The sequence below is a fragment of the Mustela putorius genome, unplaced genomic scaffold (genome assembly GCF_011764305.1).
Source record: "Mustela putorius furo isolate JIRA1106 unplaced genomic scaffold, ASM1176430v1.1 tig00003845_pilon_pilon_pilon, whole genome shotgun sequence".
NCBI lineage: Eukaryota > Metazoa > Chordata > Mammalia > Carnivora > Mustelidae > Mustela > Mustela putorius.
Window position 1 is genome coordinate 60,167,895 of NW_025421998.1, and position 21,375 is coordinate 60,189,269.

At 44.7% G+C, this 21,375-nt stretch overlaps 1 protein-coding gene across 2 annotated transcripts in view; it reads left to right on the top strand.

The window, feature by feature from the left end:
* CHN2 (chimerin 2) overlaps nucleotides 1-21,375 on the top strand; it is a 295,981-nt gene that overhangs the window by 240,013 nt on the left and 34,593 nt on the right. The gene's annotated exons all lie outside the window — the stretch shown is intronic.

A 21,375-nucleotide genomic window follows, 5' to 3' on the forward strand; every position in this document is an offset into this window, starting at 1 on the left:
AGGCGGGAGCAAAGGATAGAGGGACAGAAGAAGGGCCCTTCTGCACTGAGAGTAAACCCTCTGGGAGCAGTGAAGCTCCCCTGTGGCCATGCATGCCTCGAGCTAGCAGGTGACTGTGCACACTCCAGGGGTGCGAGTCTCAACCTTACTGGGCATGATCATCATGAGGCATGTTTGTTTAAAATGTCGATTCCTGCCTCCTTTCCCCTACCTCTACTCTGATTTACAGATTTGAGAAGGGGGCCAGAAATATATGTTCTTGGATGGTCCACAGGGGCCAAACACTGGTTAGGCGATTTCCAGAATGTGGACAAGGTAGGGGCCAAGGGAGGGTACAGACTCAGTGCAATGTACTTACAGTGTTGTAGACGGTGCTCCACAGCAGCGCTCCCCCCCCCCCATTTCTCCAGAATGACAGGGAGCTGGAAGATCCTCGGGGAGCCTTCTACAACCCAAGCCGACTCACTCATGCCACAGTCATACAAAGGCAAGGCAGGCATACCTCATGCTCCAGAATATTTGGCAGACTTTGGGCTCCTTAAGGGCACATCTGAACATTTTCAATCCTAGTATGTTGTGATTACTCTGGGCTGTGGAATAGCCACCCCGGCGGATCCTAGTGCTAGTGATGGTCTGGCTCAGGAGCATGAGATGTGGCGATGGGCTCCAAGACCTCCAGCAAAGCAGGGACAGCAGCCAGTGCCACTGTTGGGGTACCTCCTGGGCTGGCCATGGGCCTGCTGCAGGCTGCCCATCCCTCTCTGGCCTCACCAATGACAGCACAGCGCCCTCCTGTTGAATCACATAGACATACCCTGGAAGCTGCTGCATGCCCAGCCCTGGCAGCCTCCTCTGTCTAAGCTAAGTAATAATGGGCCCGTCGCCTCCTTGGAGAAAGCCCGTCCCAGCCTCCTTGGCACCGGGGACCTTCTCTAAGCTCTTCCCGTTCCCACAGACCCACCTGACTGCAAACGCAGAACCAAACGGTAGGAATGAGGCGTGTGTGTCACACTCATTCACTTCACAAAGTCTATTTGTTTCCCAGAAGACGATCATTTCACATTCCTACTCATTAAGTTACTATAATTATACCCGCATGGGGTATAATTGATTTTAATTTTCACTCTGAGGTAGCTCCAGGTTACAGCCGGGAGTCTCTCACCTTGGAGAACTCTCTCCCTTTATTTGGCATTTAAATGAGTATCGGGAGGGCAACACAAGAAGTAATTATGAGGAGAAATGAAGTGTGGAAAGGGGCAGGTTTTGAAGTGCTCGGACTTCCCCACAGGGCGGTGCATGGTTTCAACTGAGGATGTGGGAAGTCAGCTGGGTGGCCCCGGGATCAGGACGCCCCGACTTTGATGCATTGTGCAGCTCTCCTCGGGGACCCGGCCTTTGGAGCTACTCTAATGTGATGCTAGCCCATGGCTCCGTAGCCTCTGCTCATGAATTAGCACATATTTTAAAAATTACACATTACTCTACCTAAAACTTACAAACAAATGGTAGTAATGTTACAATGGCAATTGACCACTTTTTTTTTTTTAATTAACAAATCTAGTGTGTTCTATTCATAGATCCACTGTTGTTAACCTTTGAGAGTCCGGCCTCCTGTATTATATGTCCCAAAAAACAGTGCACATTTTTTCATTCATGTTTAACTTCACTTCCCCATGATGCCCAGAAACAAGGGGTGCTTATTCCCACAGACTATGATTAGGGGTCTTTGCTGGATAAAATGGAAGCATAAGTCTCCATTTATTTTTAGATGGTGAAGATTCTAGAAGTAGTGGGATGTATTGGTTCTATTTGAGTCTCTAAACTGTGAGGTAAACTACACTACTAAATAATGAGTTTACTAGGAATGCCTCTGTAGCCAATGGTATCACACACTCACACACACAACACACACACACACACACACACACACACACACCCATATGCATCACATAGGATTCTGATGTTAGCTGCCCCATCTCTGTTCTCCCATGGCTTCGTATTATATAATTATCTGGTTACTTGTCTCACCCCCATCCCTAGTTTTTAACTCTTCAAGGGCATCTGTAGAACTAGTGCTAATGTTAATTTCTTTTGAACATCTGAAGATGAAAAGTATGGTCTTGGCTAAGTCCTCATTTTGAAAGTAAGGAAGTGGAGGCCCTAAGGTATCAGGTTACTTGGCCAACATCGTAGCGGTCAGGATGAAAAAAACAAGTGCATGTGTCATAAGCAAGAGACTTTTCAATGAAATCAAAATCTTTATCAAAGGTTCCCTATCAAAAGTCTTAGTTTCTCTCATACACTTGGAAATGAAAGGATGTGCTTTAGTCTGGCAAATACACCCAAGAAGGTAAGTCATTTTGCTGTGGCCTTCCCCTTGGCCTGTCTCACCTGCAGAGTTCTTTGTGTAATGCTCCAGGGGTGTGACTAAATATCAGAATTCAGGAACAGACAGGTGTAAGGCCCAGAGGACATGCTGGTGAAATTCAACCAGTTAAGAACTCTGTCGCCTTGAAGTGGACAGTGATTCTTTCACAAAAAAGTCTCTCCTGCTCTTGAATTAAGTTACAGTAAACTGGGAGAGACCAGTTCCCTGTTCCCTTTTATGTGGTTTCAGATTTTCCCAGGAATCTTGCGTCTGTCCCCATAGCGATGCTCCTTGCCAGCAATGTGGTGGATGGGGAGTCAGGTTCTCCCCCTCAGAGGGCTCCGAAAGGCTCAGGTCCACACATTGCAATTCAATAAATAAATAAATAAATAAATTCTCACATGTCTTTCCAAAGACTTGAAGGCTTTTTGAAAGAATTGTCGCATTTCTTCCTTGTGTGTTTTTTTATCCTCACTTCTTTTTCACGTGGTACTAATTCCCTTTCTCTGACTGCACTTCCCCCTCATCTGGTTTCCTTTGTAATTTGGAGCTTTCATTTTCTGCTTTCCATTGAAAGGGGAACTGTCACCCTAGAGAAATCAACCCAAGGTGGTCCTGGCCAGTCCTCTCCGCACAGACCCAGCCCTTTGTGAGCTGAGCCCACCTTGTGGATCAGCTGGAAAGGCCCCCATTGCCTCAGGACGCAAAACATCTGGCTGATTGTGCTTTGGAGAGGGAACAAAGAATTCAGTTCTGAGGTCAGTCAGCCAATTCAGGGAGCAAACCCCACCTTAGTAAGCAGCCCACAGCTCTGCGGGACCGCCATGTATCCCTGTTAGTCAGGTGTGACGTCACCCTGCAGTTCGGCTCACCCTTCCTCCCCTCCCCTGCGTGCCAAGCTCTCAGCTGTCCAGAGCAAAAGCAGGAACAAACCTCCAGGAAACGCACAGGCAGCATTGGAGGAGCCCCTAGAAGCATGCATATCCCGCATCTGGCATTCTTAGATTTGACTGTTACAAGTAGAAACCAAGCAGTCAGTGGGGCAGCAGCCAGAGGAAAAGACCAGGAGGGGAGAGAAAGGAGAAGGAGAGGAAGAAAGGAAAAGGAGAAGGAAGCCGTCACACAGTCGAAGACACGAGGCAAATGAAATTTGCACCCACATGTCAACATCTTCCCTCTGCTCCTCTCTCTACCACTAAGGCAAATCAGGTACAGTTGCCCCTTTTCCAAACCAGTAGCCTCAATTCCACTACAACCCTTAGTGTTTTCTGAAGCAAATTTTCCTTGGCACAGGCACAATAGAACCACTCAGGCATTTTTTTTTTTTAAATGCTGATGCCTAGCCTCTGCCCCCAGACATTCTGATTTAACTGAGCTAGGGTGGCCAAGAGACCTCGGAATTTTTAAAGCTCCCTGAGCAGAGTTTGGGAACCACTGCCTTACTGGCCTAGCCATTCCTAACGCCCGTGCCTCACATACCCTCAGAACAGCTCCCGGGGACAGGTTGCGCTTCCTCCAGGGCTACTTTACCCTATTGTAACAATGGAACTCCGAGGGCAAATTCCGATCCAGCGGATATTTTGGGAACACCTATTATGTGCCACGCCCTGTGCTGGGAACTTCTTAGGCTTCGTTTTAAACCCAGCAGGGAGATTTGGGGCAAGTACCCATTTGAAAGACAAAAAGCTGTCTTGTGTAATAAGGGTAAGCGTCTGATCTTTATGATCTGTGGCTTCCTGCTTCCAGAACGCTCCTCAGATAGAGTGATTTAAAGAGATCTCTATGCTCACTGCAAAAACAGGAAAGGATGGTTTTACAAGGCCAGAAATGGGGGAGAAAGGGGAAGAAGTGAAGAAAGAGTCCGGGGAGTTCCTCTCATCCACATTAAACTAAAACATGTTTACCAACTTCCAAGTGACTAATTTTTTTTTAAGAAAAGTATAAAAATCCCGTTAAGGGTTGAAGATAAGGGCACACAAGCCAGACCAATCTTGGTCTCAGAAGCCAGGTCTGTTCATTATTTGCTGTGGGGCTGAGCAAATGATTTATCCTCTGAGCCTCAGTTTCCCCATGGATCTACCTCATGGGTAGTGAAGTACCAGTGTGTCAAGTAGAGAGCACGGTGTTTCTGGGAGTGTAATCTTTGATTACCAGTATCCTTCTTGACATCATCACAACTTCAGGGAAGAAAATGTTGAAAATGCTCTTCAGCTTCTCAGTCTTATGAACAGATGAATATGTGCCCGCTCCTTCCTTCCTTCCTTCCTTCCTAGATCTATGTATTTATTAGAGAGAGAGAGAGAAAGTGTGCAAGCATGGTGGGGTGGCACAGAGGGAGAGGGAGAGAGAGAATCCTCAAGTAGACTCCCTGCTGACTGTGGAGCCGGATGAAGGGCTCAATCCCAGAACCCTGACGTCACAACCCAAACCAAAATCACGAGTCAGATACTCAACTGACTGAGCCACCCAGGGACCCTCACCTATGTGCCTTTTCCTGTCAATCTTATGTGCTTACTCTCCTACACCTTCGAAGTGTTTGCTAATTAATAGCAGTGATTCTCTTCATTATGACCTTTCTTGCCCATATGAAGAGAAATGATCCAGTTCAATCTTTGGCCCAGCACTGCCGCATGGAGGGTTTGTACCCCAGTTGTGTGCCTCCTGGAGGAGCACCGGAAATGTTGATTTGGACCAGAATCTCTCAAAAATGTCAAGATGCTCTTGTTATTTTCCTTTTCATATTTTAAGCCTAAGGGAAGCTCTGGAGTGATGTTCCATAGCGCCAAATGTCACAGTGTGATTTTCTTAAGGTCAGTAGTGATGTATTTTAAATCATCTTGGCCTCAGGACTTCTTGTTAGAGCATCAGTAATTCTTAGATTCCAAAACCTTTCCAGATGTAGCTACTTTGGACAGGGTCGTTCCCTGACCATGGTAGCCAGCAAATGGCTGCTAACGACAGGGAAACGAAGCAGAAGGAACTGTGGATTGGGACTCCAGAAGCTTCGTTTTGTGGTCCTATTTTGCTACCAACTTTCTTGGGAACCTAGGACAGACTCCTCCACTTCTCTGGGCCTTGGTTTCCTCATCTGTAAGATGAGAGGGTTTCTCTAATAGCTGCTCAGCAGAAACAAGAACCAATTTCATCTCACTGCATTGTTTCATCTTATGAAAATGATTTACTCTACCTTGTGCTATAGAATAAATTTTTGTCATTCCATTCTGTTCTCATATAGAGTAACTAAAACCATACGACTCCGCTCTATTCTTGGCCAAAGTAATACACTGCAAGGGAAACTCTATGTTCTAAGCAGCCTATCAACTATGTCTCTCCCAAGAACCTGCTCTCAGTTTACTTATTCATCCATTTATTCATTCAGAAGTATTTATTGAACGCTATACAGACAGATGATGTGCTAAAGGAGTACAGCAATGAGCAAGACAGACATGTAGGACTTAGGATCAAACAGTGCCAAAAGAAAACCAGTTACAGGAAGAATGGTCTGAGCTCAGACACAAAGAAGAGCTTTCTGGAGAAAGTGATGCATGGCCCAGGGGAGGTTGAAGGGATGAACAGGACTTAGCAAGGTGAGTGGGGAAGGAGGAGATGTCAGGTGGGATGGAGGATATTATGAGCAGGTCCAGGTTTACAGCTGTGGCCCCAGCCTCCTGGGGCTTTATGCGTATGCTTATACAAGCCAGAATTTGAAGTTCTAGACTTAGCAGAAGAATTTCTTTATTTTCAGGCAATAAGGGTTTGTATTCTTAGGACAATGCCAACCATGGAGATTAGTCAAGACTAAGAAGTAGGCCTAGAAGGAGAGGAACTTCCAGGTGTGAATACAGCCGTGATGAAAAGCATCACCCTGCTCATGTACAAGTTCCTGGGCTGTAAACACTTCTCTTAGTCGTTGAACTACCTTAAGTGAGAACAAGGACTAAATCTGATTTTGACTTTGGGTGCCCAGAACCTAACACTTCGGAGTATTCACTTCATGTTGGTTGATTATTTGATGGACTTGTTGGTTAATTGGTTTGTTTAGTTGGGCGGATAGATGGATGGATGGAAGGAAGGATGGATCAAAGGATGAATCTGGCTAGATAGGTATATGGGTAGGTGGGTGGATGGGTGGTTGGATGCGAGAGAGAGGAGGTGAAGTGTCTAAAGTGGTGTCTGATACATACTTAGAATACATTGTAATTATATATTTCTATTATCCTACAATATAGAAATAATTTATTTTCCATATTCACTAAAACATCCGTGTGTCTATTAATTCCCACTCATCTAACCTATTTTAATACTGTCCTTGAAACAGTGTTTTTCTCAGGATAGAAAAAAAAATACCAATTGTTCCACATTTATTTGTACAGAGCAACTGGAATACAAACTCATTATGCATAAAACTTAGCACCATATGTAACACTGCCTGCAACCAGGCAAGCAAGCCCAAAGCTGTGACACCCTCCAAGCTTCTGCCCACTCCATATGTACTCCTTCCTCATAGGGTCCTGGTAGTTGGTTTGGGGGGGCTTTTGCCAGAGGTAACCATTTTTAGAAGGATACAGGAAAACAGGCAGGAGGGCAGTTTCCTATGGATTCATATTGATTAGGACATGTCATTTGGGGCTAAAAGACTGTCCTTATCCCTCTAGGGGTTTCACAAACAGGATGGGTGGATGCCTGGACCTTGTGTCATGGCCCAGAGATCTTGGGACTTCAGACTAACTGGCAGGGAGCTGAGAGGCCAAGATGTGGAATGTGGGGATTCTGAGGACACCCTGGGCTCTGTCCATTGAGACATCACGGCGACTCTTAGGGGCCCATGAGAATCAGCATGTTGGGTCCAGGTTCTGCTGGGACACAGACCTGAGAATGAGTGCTCAGCAGTGGTGGCACTTGCTTCCTGCGCTGCCTGCCTGGAACTGATGTCCTGGGAGTGCACTTTAGCTCATCAGCCATCGGCTCTGGCCAGTCAACCTATGCTTACTCTTCTCGTGTTTCCTCAGCCACTGCCCTGAATGGCTCATCATGTGGATGAGAAAGGACATGTAATGACCATCTGTACTCCTACTGTGTCACCCAGGGCCAGCGGGCAAAACCATTACCGGTCTTCTGTTGTGTGCATCATTGAAGATGCAGGGTCACTAACTGAGTTTATTTAAAGAGTAGTGTTATTAACAGTAAGCATAGCTAATCCAAAATTATTAATAATAATCACAGTTGTTGATAATGATCATAATCATCATCATGGAAATCAACATTTCCCGAGCCTTTGTTGTGTTCGGGGCACTGCAAACTCTGTACACTGTTTGAATCTCAGAAAAGTCCAGAGATTCCATTTCTCAGACACTAGTCCTACTAGAGACTCATCGGCCTTATGTGGCTACACCTGTGTTTGGAAAAATGCTGATACTTCTAAACCATAACGTGAATAGTAAAGCTCTAAGAAAGGGATCCGTGTCAAAGTTTTCCAAGCTTTAAACATAGAGCATCTGGAGGTACCACATGATAAGGAATGCCAGTCTGAACCCCAAGTGGATGGAGAGAAGGGGCTCAGCACAACTTAAGCTTCAGTCCTACGAGTAGTCAAAGAACGACCGGGAAGTAGGCGTAAGTCTAAACCCTCACAGCAGGACTTGGCATGACTGTCTTTGAAAATGGTCACTCATAACATACCGAGGGAGGCGTGGTGACTCCTGAGAGTCGCTGAGGGGGTGTTTTTAGAACCCTCTGCTCCACAGCTCTCAAAAAAGTCTATTATGTCATGGGAACAAGGAGCTCCATCTGCTGCCAACACCCTGTCATAGGTACAAAGTGAGGAAGTCAAGAGGGAAAATGGTGAACCCGTTCATAGGCTCACAGGCTGCCCGGCTGCTGGTCACCTCATTCCACAGGAGTCCAGAAGCCACCTTCCTGGGGGCAACACCGGAGCCCAGGACCAAACTTCCAGTCATATTCCTATCCCAGGACCAATACAAGCTCTAATTTCTTCTTCCATGCTGTTTGCTTACTATACATTCACCTCCTAAAATATACCCTTCGCACCATTTTCCCTCAGATATCAAAATATTTCGAGATACAAGCCTGTTTTCGCAGCATTTACCCATCTTCAACACCACCTCGTACTCCCTCCACCATATGCCACCGAAGAACTGCCCTTGGTGATCAAAATACTTTCAGTTTATGCTTAGCTCTCTGGTGATTTGGTCAAATTAATATGACCATGTGTTTTTTTCACTGTGGTGGGTCAGAAAATGATTTTTTTGCCATACACATAAAGGTAGTTTTAGTTATACTCAGATGTCAACACCTTTCTAAGATTAGGCCTTACTTTGAAAGCATCACCTGCATAATCATTAAAGTTAATTTATTCATTAAATTATATATGCATGCATACATATAAAATGACGCCAGACATAGATCTGAGCGATTTACAGCTTACAACTTAAATTGCGCATTTAATCATCTCTGAGGTACCTACTATTATTATCTACATTTTATGTTTAAGGAAATGAGGCACAAAAAAGTTTAGTGACTTGGCATAAGGTCACCTGGCTGAGAAGGTTTGGAACAGGAATTTGAGCCCAGAGTTCAAATAAAAAGGAATTCTTATCAAACAAAAACATTTCACCGTTTTTAGAGTTTATTTGCCATTTCTATAGTCATGGGGCTTAATAAGCACACAGCAACACAGTATTTTCAACTGAAATAGCACATTACCAATGACAGTGTTAGCTTCTTAACACTCTACAGGAGATGGAGGAAAACCTTTAGTTATTGATAAAAAATTTTTTAAAGATTTTATTTATTTATTTGACAGAGAGAGATCACCAGTAGGCAGAGAGGCAGGCAGAGAGAGAAGAGGTGAATCAGGCTTCCCACTGAGCAGAGAGCCCAAAATGGGACTCGATCCCAGGACCCTAAGACCATGACCTGAGCCGAAGACAGAGGCTCAACCCACTGATCCACCAAGGCGCCCCATAGTTATTGATAAAAATTTTTTAAATGGAGCTTATAAGACTGAAGTAAAAAAAAAGTTAGACTAGTAAAATTTTCAGATATCTCAGAAAAAATTTCCTCTATCTCAAATCATGATTGATATATTATAAAATCTAGATTCTTATAGCTCTATTATACATGTTAGGATGTAATTTTCTGGGTTTAAATGAATTTATTTAGAGAAAATCTGTGTGATACAACCATATTGAGTCTTTATTCCTTTTGTGCCTGGCTGTTAACCAACAATAATATCTGTGAAAGAAACAGTACTTTTATTTTGAAACTTTTATTGCTCTTGGCTCAAGGTCAAAAATCTCTTCAGAGATTTAACCTAAATTGTGTGTTTTTATGGAATAATGTTCTTGAGTATTTGGGGAAGATTTTAATTCATATCAATAAAGGCCATTAAATGGCATGTTTTAGGCTCCACAGTGAGTGAATCCTTCCTTAATACCTGTTAGATGAAGAGTTTTCATTTCCAATAATGTTAAACACTTATTATGCACATTTGAGAGTTTCTTTAAATATAGCTATGAGGTCCACAGAAGACTCTCAAACTTTATATTCATCCAGTTCTAATCATGTTTGAAACGTACCTCATTTTTTCACTAAGGTAAAGACCTCCTTGTACAAAATGAAACTGATGAAACTGGAAAAAGAAAATGTTGTTTCTCTGTAGCAAAAGTTTGCTTTTTTCTCTCATTCCAATCTTAAAGCTAATATAGTTAAAGGAATTTTGAAAGATAAAGAAAATATAGACACTGGTCTATTTCCTTGCACCGATTTCCATATATATATTTGTATTTTTAAATATATTTGAAAACAGTATAATTATAATTTGGTATCCTCCCTTTTCTACATAGCACATTATAGACATGTTACTGTATATTCTTCATACACATCCTTCTAGATTGTTGCTTGAGTGTGATACTTATTTAGCTATTTCCTAAAGTTAGGCTATACATAATACATTCCATTTTTAATATTAGAAATAATGCTATGAATGCCATTCTGTATTTAGGATCATTTCCTTAGACTAGATTCTTAGAAATTGAGTTATAGAACCTTAAAGATATTAATATTTTGAAACTCTTGATGCACATAGGCTTTCTAAGTTGATTTTAAAAATGTATATTGTCTGGCAATTTCCTGCCTATGTTTGATATGCTTTTTAGTGTGTGTGGTTTAGCTCGTACAGCCTAGGAGAGCATGCATATTGACCAGATCTGGTGTTACACAGTGGAAAGAGATTGAACCTGCCGTCCACAGACCTGGATTTTGTCCTGGTTCCACAGCTAACTGGCTGTGTGAACCTGGACAGCGAACTTGCCATTCTGCTGTTGGTAAAATGGGAAGATTGGACGAGACCAGACACGTTCACTTATTTAGAAACCACAGTTGAGTGCTCTTGATCGTTCTTTTTTCCAAGGAAATTAGAAAATATGGATGCAGAAAATCCTTTCTCGGGACATTACATCCTCCTGGGGGACAAATAATGTGGAGAGAGAATCACGTGAAATTTAGGAATAGGAATAGGAATTACGGAGCCGCTGACCCTTGGTTCACATCCACTTATTGTTGTACAAGCTTGAATAGTGAGAGCCTAAGCTCTTAGCTTCGGTTTCCTCATTAATGAAATGGGGATAATAGCCACGTCATGAGACACACCAAATGAGGCAGCGGTGAATGTGCCTGGCGCAGTCTGTGCTCCACAGTTGTTAGGACTTGTTTTTTCTATTTTGTTGCTGATCTCATTCTAATATATTTTGTGAGTTTTAAGTGGTGGGGAGCATACTGCAGGCTTCACATACAATGCTTTTCAGCTCATACCGCAGATCCACGCAGGGTCCTGCAGTGGCTGCTGACCTCACTCAGTGTGAAAGCAGGAGTCCTTCCTCTCTCCTGCAAGGCTCTGCGTGTCTCGCCTCACCTCCGAGTACACGCTACTCTAGCCACCCTTCATCTTTGGTATTTCCTGAACATGCCAACCTCACTCCTGTCTCAGGGCCTTTGCACTGGCCATACCCTCTGCCTGGAAGGCGCTTCCTTCAAATATCAGCCTGGCTCACCCTGTCACCTCCTGCCAGTCTTCCAAATGTCACCTTTTCAGTGAGGCCTCTCCTGACCTTCCTGCTTTAAGTTGTACCCTCCATTTCTAGCCTATATTCTCACTTTATTGTTTCTTTATAGTACTATCCCTTCCTAGAATAATCTGTAACGTACTCAATAGTTTTGTTTATGTCTGCTCTCCAAGAGAACGGAGATTTTTGTCAGTTGTTCACTACTCAATCCCGTTGATGTTAAACAGGGTCTGAAATATAATTAGTGTTTAATAAATTTTTGTGGAAAGAAGGAAGGAAGGAAAGATGGTAGGAAGGAAGAGAAAAACTAAAAAACATTCCAAGTACAATTATACTGCATTAAAACAGCTGAGGTCGAAGTAGAGGAGGTCATTTCATGTGGAGGTTTCCCTCTGGAACACTGGTGCTTAGGCATCAGGCTGACAGGATGCCCTCCCAGAGCCCATGGGGACTGGTAGAAGGGCATTCCATCTTGGAAGGTGCGGCAGGATCATATACTTGGCATAAGGTTGGCCAACACACACATATGAGGACCAATTGTGGAAGATGAAGTTCCCAGTCACCCCTCACCCAGAAGACCAGAAATAAACTGAGATTCACATTTGGAGTCTGCTGGCGACCGTGTTCCAGAAGCGCTGGGTTCATAAATAGCCCCAGGAGCTATATTGGGCTCCTTCAGCTGCACAGCTGTGAATGACGTCAGAGACGATTCTGTCTGGGTGATGGCTTGCGGGAAGGGCCCAGTAGGGCATTTGAGATATTTTTTGTGAAATTTTGTAAAGCCATTTAACTGGAGTCTCTGTCCATTGCAACATAGGAGAGTTTGCAAGCAGAAAACAGCCAGTCCGTTTGATTTTTTTTTTTTTCTTTCGACCAAGGTGCGCCTTTCTCCAATTGCTTACCAGAGAACATGGTAGAGAAGCAGCTTGAGGCTCTATTTGGCACGCTCTGCTCTGCGAATTGCCAGGCTGCGGTATGAGGAGAAAATGTAACTCGGCAATCCTAGAGCCTCTGGCGGCCCTTTCTGAGGCTTAGCTATGTGAGCGACAGCGGCAGGGAGAGGGTCAGAGGAGACACAGTTTCCACTCTGCAGCTGGGCGCTGTAAGCCAGCACAGGAGCATCTTCGACTTTTGTAATAAAACCCGTCAGGCAATCATTTTGGGCACCTACTTCTTTGGCCCCAAGTGGGAAGAAGGTACCTGACAGCAAGGAAATACAAACAAAAAGAAATGGATGTGGCATATGAGAAGAGACGGGAAATAACCGCTGGGAACTTCGTAATAGCAGCTTCTCCCTTGAAATGTGTCTTGTTTCCGCAGGTCTTAGTTTTACAAAAGGTTACCTAAAATATCCCAAAGCAATTTTAAGGCATGTGATCCAACACATGCTCCATTCTCTCACAAATAACCCTGCCAGACCATCTTAACCTTGGCATTTAAGAAATCCAAGGGTCTTCAAGTTCTTGCCTAAGCAAACGGATGACTATACTGATAGAGAACTCTACTTTTCCGTCTCTTAAAAACGGCACAAAAACAAAGCAGCGAGAGCTATGTTTTGGAATGTGTGAGATGCTTGACACAGCCTAGGGAGTCCCTCTCTAACACAGAAGAATTTTGGTGTCCGCACCCGAGCTGTCTGTGAGAGACAGCAGCCATCGGCCCAAACTGTTGCCTTCCGGCCCCGTCACACAGCTGGAGAAGTGATGCCGGGAGAAGGGCGAGGACGACATTACACACTCGGTCGGCCCCAGAGGGATCCAATTATTTATTTGCTTCCAAACAAGGTGCCTGGGTCCCTTCTAGAGACCCCACACGCGCCCCAGGATGGGGTGAACGCTGGCTGCTGTAGATGAAGGGGAATGAGACGTGAAAGGGAAGCGAGCTGGTCCTTCAGCCCTCTCGTGTCTCTCACATCGAGAGTGGCCATCTGTCCCTGGAGAACAATTGAAGTGGCAGCTGGGCGTGTTGGGCCATCAGAAAGAAAGGCCCCATTCTCCTATGAGCCAAGCGTGGCAGTTTGGGGGGTCCCTGGCAGTTTCAGGAGTCAGCCAGGGCAACTTTCCATCCCCAGTGCTTTGATGGACTCAGCCGAAGCCAGGCTTCTGCAGCTCGGAGCCGCACGTGGGCAGGAGAGAAGGCAGAGGCCCAAGCCGCTCCCTCTCGTTTCTGCAACAGTCACGGGGAGGAGCGCCACACCCTTGTGTTGTCTCCCTCCTCTTTCAGGACTACAGACCCCAAGCAGAGAGTATAGCCAACACTATGGGGGCGGGTCTGAGAAGGAGCAAGGACGATGTATCTGGCACCAGGAGTGTTCAGAGTACGTGGGATCAGTTAGGCTGGGTTGAGTGGCATCAGTACAAGCAAACCAACCCTTTGATGATCATTCAGGAATGTGGGCTTATTTCACTTAAAACTCCTTGTTTTTTTCACTTGTCTACAAGAATAGAGATCTAGAATCCCCCAGCAAAAATCATCATGCTTGCTTCATATCCATCCACCAGTCCCACATATGTATGTGTGTGTATATATTTATCTTTATATGTATTCATATGCATATGTGTGCGTGTGTATATATTTTTCATTTCAAGCTGACTGAATGCCTGCAGCATTTTACTGATTGTCTTTGGGCAGGATTTAATGGAGCTGATTAGCTACAAGTCAAGCATCAGGGATTCCCATGGGAAGGAAATCAAGACACAAGATCAAGATTCTCTTCCCCTGGACATGCCTATTAGAACCTCAGTTTTCTTAAATGAAGTGAGAATAATGACACCCATACTATCTTCTTTATAGAGGAAAGATATATGGTACCCCACAAATATATGATGCTACTTTTAAAAATATTATTCCGGGGTCAAACCTCCCTTAGGCCCTGACCCTGCAGGTTCTCCCTGTTTCCAGGGCCCCAGCCTGTGACAGGAGAGATCTGACAGCTTCATCAAAAAGAAACCCGAAGTGCATGGCCCCTGGATTCTGTATCAGAGACCCATAAGAGTGAATTGACTAGATAAATAGGTAGTGATGATGACTAGCCTCTACAGTGGTCCTTTGACCTCAAGATAATTTATAGACATAGACATTCATTCATTCATTCTTTCAGTAAAATTTAGTAAAAGCCTGCTTTGTGCCAGGTACAAGGTATGACCCTGGGGTCCCTTTCGTGCTGAGAGCACACACAGTGCCTGATATCATAAAGCTAGCAGTCTAGAAGGGGTCATGTGGACAATCATTTTAAAAGCATACTAATAATTTGTGGTTATCAATTCTCAAGATGACAGAAAGAAAGGGATGGGAGGCAAGGCTGGCGAGGGCAGGAGCTGACACAGGTCGCTGGAGGCCCTGGTATGGAGCTTTGCTTTTAGCTTAAGAATCCATGGAGGTTTTAAGTAGCACAATGGGAGGTGGGGGTGGGGCGGCGTAGAAACAGGGTCGCATTTTGTGTTTGAAAAAGTATCGATTCATTTGTGGGAGGGGAGGCTGTTCAATAGCATTTAGCACTTGGCTACCTCCGTCTTCTCTAACACTTGCCCTCCATTGAAACACTTGAGATCAGTACAGCAGCTTCCAATGCTAGGAGTGCATTAGAATCTGCTGGAGGATTTTTTTTTTTTAAGTGTTGGGTCCATTCTCAGAAATCTGGATTTAATTGGTCATAGATGGAGCTCGAGCATGGCTTTTGTTTGTTCCCAGGTGATTCTAAACTTCACCAAGGCTGGGTGAGACCCATTGATACAGTGGAATACACAAAACGGGTCCTCAAAGTGTGGAACCAACATCAGCATCACCTGGAAACCTGTGAGAGGGGCAGATTCTTAGGAATGATCTCGCACTAAGTCAGAAGTACTAGGGCTGGGGCCCAGCAGTCTGTGTTTGCACAAGCCTTCTGGGGTTCCGAGACTGGCCCCAGCGTGAGAGGCATCAGCCGCAGAAGGGTCACAGGCAAGAGAACCCGGGGCTTGGATCCAATTCTAGATCTAGTTGTCGAACAGCCCCGTGCTGGGGTGGGAGTGGAGGGGGCGCAGATCATGAACTTCTCTGACTCTCAGTTCTCACCTGTAAAAACAGCAGGCAGGATGGGTTGGGCTCAAAGGTTGTCTTTGATGTTAAGGATTTATTAGCTAGGCCCACTAAATCGAACAAAGTTTTTATGATGTACTTTTACAAAGTCCACATTTTTATATGATGGACATAGAATGTAATCATTGTAGGAAACTCAGAAAGTACAGAAAAGAATAAAGAAGAAAATAAATGTCTATTATAATTATTTAACCCAGAGATGACTGTTGCTTATCTCCAACAGTTTGGTGTGTTGGTGAAGTTCTGGTAGGTTCTGATGTTTTCTGGGTCATCTGATTAACAAAAGTGGGAATCATACCATATATGGTTCAAGAGCCTGCTTCTTACGAACATTATATCAGGAGCATATCCCTTCACCATTGAAAGTTATTTTAATGGGGGTGCCGGGTGGCTTGGCTCAGGTCATGATCCCAGGGTCCTGGATTGAGCCCCACATGGGGCTCTCTGCTCAGTAGGGAGCCTGCTTCCTCCTCTCTCTTTCTCTCTCTCTCTCTCTCTCTCTCCCTGCCTCTCTGCCTACTTGTGATCTCTGTCAAATAAATAAAATCTTTACAAAAGTTATTTTAATCATTTTGTTATTTTATATAATATTTGATTACATGTTTACACCGTAATTTAACCTCTCCCCTCTTTTGGATGTGTAAGATATTCCTCATTTCTCAATATTATTGTTATGATGAATATATCTTAATCTATGTATCTTTTCTATCTACTTCATCTGAAGACCTTTTATTTTTTAGAGAGAGAGAGAGAGAGAAAGCAGAGGAGGGGCAGAGGGAGAGAGAGAGAGAGAGAATCTCAAGCTGACTTCACATCCAGTGTGGAGCCTGACTCGGGGCTCCATCTCACAACCCTGAGACCATGACCTGAGCCAAAATCAAGTCAGACACTTAACTAAGCCATCCAGGCGCCCCATGTCTGAAAACCTTCTTAAGAGAATCCTAGAAATAGAATCTTTGGGTCAATGCACAGAAGACATTTGATACATTGCCAACTATTTTCCCCAGAGAGGAGCTACCTCATCCAAACAGCTCAGTCTCTCTGAGAGCTCTCCTAAGGACAAGCCCGCCAGCCTGGGCAGTAGTGATTTTCAGTTCCTATACTTCCACGAGGCAGCAGCTGCCAACAGATGCAGTATTTGCAGGCAGGGTATATAGCTCAGGCTGTCACCCCCTAAGGGGGCTCAGACTCAAAGGACAAAGAGGCGAGAGCGTGCCCCAGAAACCTAAGAGCTGGGGCTGGAATAGTCGGGAGAGATTTTTCAGGGGCAGATCATGACATTTTCAATGAACCTTCTTTAAAATGCAGAATGGAATTTACTTGAAGTCTGTGGAAGAATGTCAGGTTAATGATAAATCACCTTTTCTAGAAATCGGTACGAATAAGGCAGAATGTCATGGTCCTGACAGGTGAGGCTGTCTGAGCCAGGTGAAGAGGGGCCCTTGGCTGGATGAACTTCTGAGGTCCCTGATGGGCTTCTGATGCTAGGTGCCTAAAGTCAGCACGGACTTTTTTTCTCCCACCGTCCTTCTCTCGGGGCACTTTGCACGCACACCGGCATCCCAGCAGGCTTCAGTTTTCCCACATCTTTCTGCCCCCTGACCCCCACCCTCGCCCCCTTGTCCTCATCTGACAACCTTCCCCGGCCTTCGTGTCACCTGATTCTTTCTTCGATTCAGGGATCCTCATCACAGAAAGAAGAATAGTGAGAGGCCATAAAAAACAGAACCCAAACCCTTATTTATAAAAAGGAAAAAGGAAGTGGTGAGTTAATTTCACTATTTATTTATAGCCCCACCTACTTCCAGAAGTATCTTAAGTGGTGCCTGCTCTGAAAGCCGTCTCAGGGTAAACAAAAGTCTCCTCTTTAAAAAAAACAGACCAGGGAAACCAGGAGTTGCTAATGGTTAACAGCAGGGAAGAGAGTAATTTGGGCCTTTAAACACTGGATATTTTTAAATGTGGACACCATTTGAATGAAGCCATTTCCAGGGTGATTAGAAGCATAGATTTATTGTATCTCCAAAAGAACTGAAAATAGATGTTCAAACAGAAACTTGTTAGCACTACTCACAATAGCCAAAAGGTGGAAACAGTACAAATGTACATCAGTGAAATGTATTATGTCCATTCAATGGGTTATTATTCAGCAATAAAAATCAGTGAAGTAGTGAGACATGCTATAGCATGGATGAACATAGGAAACAGTTTACTAAGTGAAAGAAGCCCGTCACAGAGGACCATATGTTGTATGATTCCATTTACATGAAATATTCAGACCCAGGAAATCCATGGAGATAGAGAGCAGAGTGGTGGCTGCCAGGGGCTAGAAGGAGAGGGGAATGGGGCAGGACTGCTTACTGAATGCGGGGTCTCATTGTGGGTGAAGGGAATGTTCTGGATAGCAGTAATGATTCCGGAGCATTGTGAATGTACTTAATGCCGCTGAATGGCTGAATTATACACTTTAAAATGGTTCAAAGGGTAAATCTTTAAAAAAAGATTTTATTTATTTGACACCGAGAGAGATTACAAGCAGGCAGCAAGGCAGGCGGGGGTGGGGGGGGTGGGGTAGCAGGCTCCCTGCTGAGCAGGGCTCAATCCCAGGATACTAAAATCATGACCTGAGCCGAAGGCAGAGGCTCAACCTCCTGAGCCACCCAGGTGCCCTTCAAATGGTAAATTTTATGTTATGTGTATTTAATCACAATCAAAAATAAACTTATTCTTAGCAAAAAAAAAAAAAAAAAAAAAATCCAGCTCTAGTTAGTTGTACCTGTGTTCTAATCTCAGCTATACCACTTACCAGCTATGTGACCTTGGGGAAGTCACTTAGACTCCCAGTTCCCACTTCCTCATGTGTAAAGTGGGGATAATTATAACAGTACCCACCCTATAAATCGTAAATGAGTCAGTGCATGTAAGTACTTAGTACAATACTCGGCACAAAGGCAGCAGTGCTATAAAGACGTGTGTTATTAATTTAACCCAGGTATTCTCTGCTGTGGGCAGTCTTGCCCCAGAAGAGAAACTTGGCAATGTCTGGAAAGAGTCTGGATTACTACAGTTGGGGGTTCTGATGGCATCAGCTAGTAGAGGCAAGAAATACCACCAAATGTCCTACCATGCACAGGACAGCCTCCCTGGGCAAATAATCTTCTGGTCCCAAATGTCAGTAGTTTCAAGGTGGAGAATCCCTGACTGAAGCAGAGCATGTAGGGAAATGTGTCTTCATGCTCCATGAATGTGTGTACAAAAATAAGTCAGACAGAAATTTGTGTTAGAAACGACTGTCGGCCAAAGTACGAAATGTCTACCGTGTATAGAGAACATGTATCAGTCACTGTGGGGGACATAAAAGAAACCAAGGCGTTGTCCTTGAGATGCCTGGGTAAAGAGCTCTGTGTGGTGGAGTTCTTTAAGAGGGAAATTTGACCAAGAGACATTTGTAATCATTTTTCCTGTAGTAAGAGGGTGATCTGGGGTCATCCACACGGCTCACAATAGTGCTTGCTCAAACGCCAGCCCTTCTGGTTCCTTGTCAAGATACATCTTAAGTGACCAGTGTGTGGTTCCTTCACATGTCTGAATGTGCCCTGTGTCTGGGTGAATTCTAAGGAACAAATGTTTGAAAAAGAAACCACTGTCACACATAGAAGTAAAAATTACTTGTAAGTAAAGGCACAAACAAAAGAGAAAATACTAGATTTCCTTGTCTTCAACCAGCTATATACCAAAAGGAAAAGGAGACCCTTTTTGCCCACTTTCTCTTTAAATAGTTGTGTTACTAGATTCTAAAAACCATACATCCATATAATTAGCCTAGTTTAGTTCACAGAATCTACTTTACACAGAATGGTTCACCGTCAAAAAAAGGTTCCTGTGGACTGGCTAGCAGTGAAGGTTTGGGAAGGGATCCTATTCCTTCTCTCTGTCTTTCTGCCTTTAGGCTAAGGATTACAAGCCTTTCAAAGATACATCATTGCTTCTACTCAACCCCCCTGAAAAGCAGATGTCCTTTGTGGTTGGGCCAAGGGAAGGAAGAATCTGGCAGGACCCACCAGGAAGGCAGATCCCTGGAGGTTTAGGTCCCTAGAAGCTACCACATGGTGATGGGAGCTCATAGAATGGACAGGAGACCCCAACCCTAAGTCACCTTTGCACAGCTTCCTCCGCAATGGTCGCTTCCCAGAGGTTCAGCTTCTCCTGGTGACTTACATTTATTCAGTGCCTACTGTGGCAAGGGATTTTATTAGATGCTCATGAAGGGGAAACTGATGTGAATTGGACATAGAGGCTGTCAGAGTGACTTCTCATTAGGGCAGGGACAGGCATAAATCTAATACAAGATAGAAAGGGACAAGTGCAATCAGAAAAATTGGGGAAAACCCCTATGGGATTTTGGAGGAGAGAGTTGGCCTCTGGCAGGGAGTGGGGAGAAGACTTTTTGGAGAGAGTAGCATCTGAGTTAGAAAGTTGTTGAGCGTGTCTATATATCACATGATCCTGGAATGTGCTAGAGGATGGAGCCGGCTACTGAGGTGAAGGGTGCATCGGAGAAGAGGGTTTGTAATATTTGTGAGGGGAGTGCTGGCAAAGAGATGAGCTGGGTTGATTGAGACAAGCTCATGAAGGGCCCGCAATTCCACAGCATGGTCAGGCCGTAGAGAGTCACTGGCCTTTTCTGAGCAGGTATAACCGACTAAGGAGAACATCAGGCCTTTGTGTGTACAGCATGTGTGGAGATACCGTGTGGCAAGAGTGGCAAGAGTGGGAAGGGGGGCGGACCTAACGGGTATTTCAGATAAAGTAGGGCACGATGGCACACTAGGGACCAACTTGGCTTACTTAGGCCAGGACTTGGTGTTGAGAAACACAGGTGCTGGACACAGATATTTGGGGTTCGAGTCCTGGGCTGTGCCATTTAAGCCCATGGCCTGTCCTTGGGCAACTTGCTGCGCCTTTGCTTGGTGCCTCAATCTCTTCATCCAAAAAATGGGGGTGAAAGTCTTGTTTCTCATACACATGAGCTGAAAAGTAAATGAGTAGCTGCATTTAACACATTCTAAATGTCATCTGGTACAGGTGATTGTACCAGTATAAAAGTTGGCTCTCAGGGGTGCCTGCGTGGCTCAGTCAGTTAATCATCTGACTCTTGGTTTCGGCTCAGGTCACGATCTCAAGGTCATGAGATCCAGCCCTGCATCGGGCTCCGTGGGGGGTGTGGTATCTGCTTAAGATACTCTCACCCTCTCCCTCTGACCCCTCCTGGCTCCCCTTCTCAAAAAAAGGGGGGGGATGGCTCCTCTCATCACTGATGGTAACAAGGGTCACCTGGAAGGATGCACTTCTGAACCAAGGTAGAATGAGGTAATCATCAGGAATCAAGAATTCCTGGAAAGCACCGACCTTGCATTCTTCTTCATAAGGCTGTTTGCAGGGGCTGGAATGGGGGGCCCTGTGTCTACTGAGGCCAGGAAGGCATCCGTGGACCGTGCGTCTATGTAATGGTCCAGCTACCCACAGCCTCCTTGCTTCCCAGCTCCAAGAGCATGGATTTTACTGACCACCATGTGCTGCCTTAAACCTCATCCATGGATCAGGGCTAGTCCCGAAACTGTGACAAGACTTGGGTCCAAAAACTTTGGTCTCAAAGGAGATCTTCAAATAGATGAGGCTTTTAAGAACATCAGGGAAGCATCAGGCTTGGACGCTGACAGAATGAACGCTGAAGGGGTCATATTTAAAATAAAGGCAACTTTGATGTTTGGGTTTTAGTTGAGGAACATTGTCTTGTCAATGTGTGTGCAGGGATTTGAAAGTTGGAGGCGAGAAGGGAGACTAGGG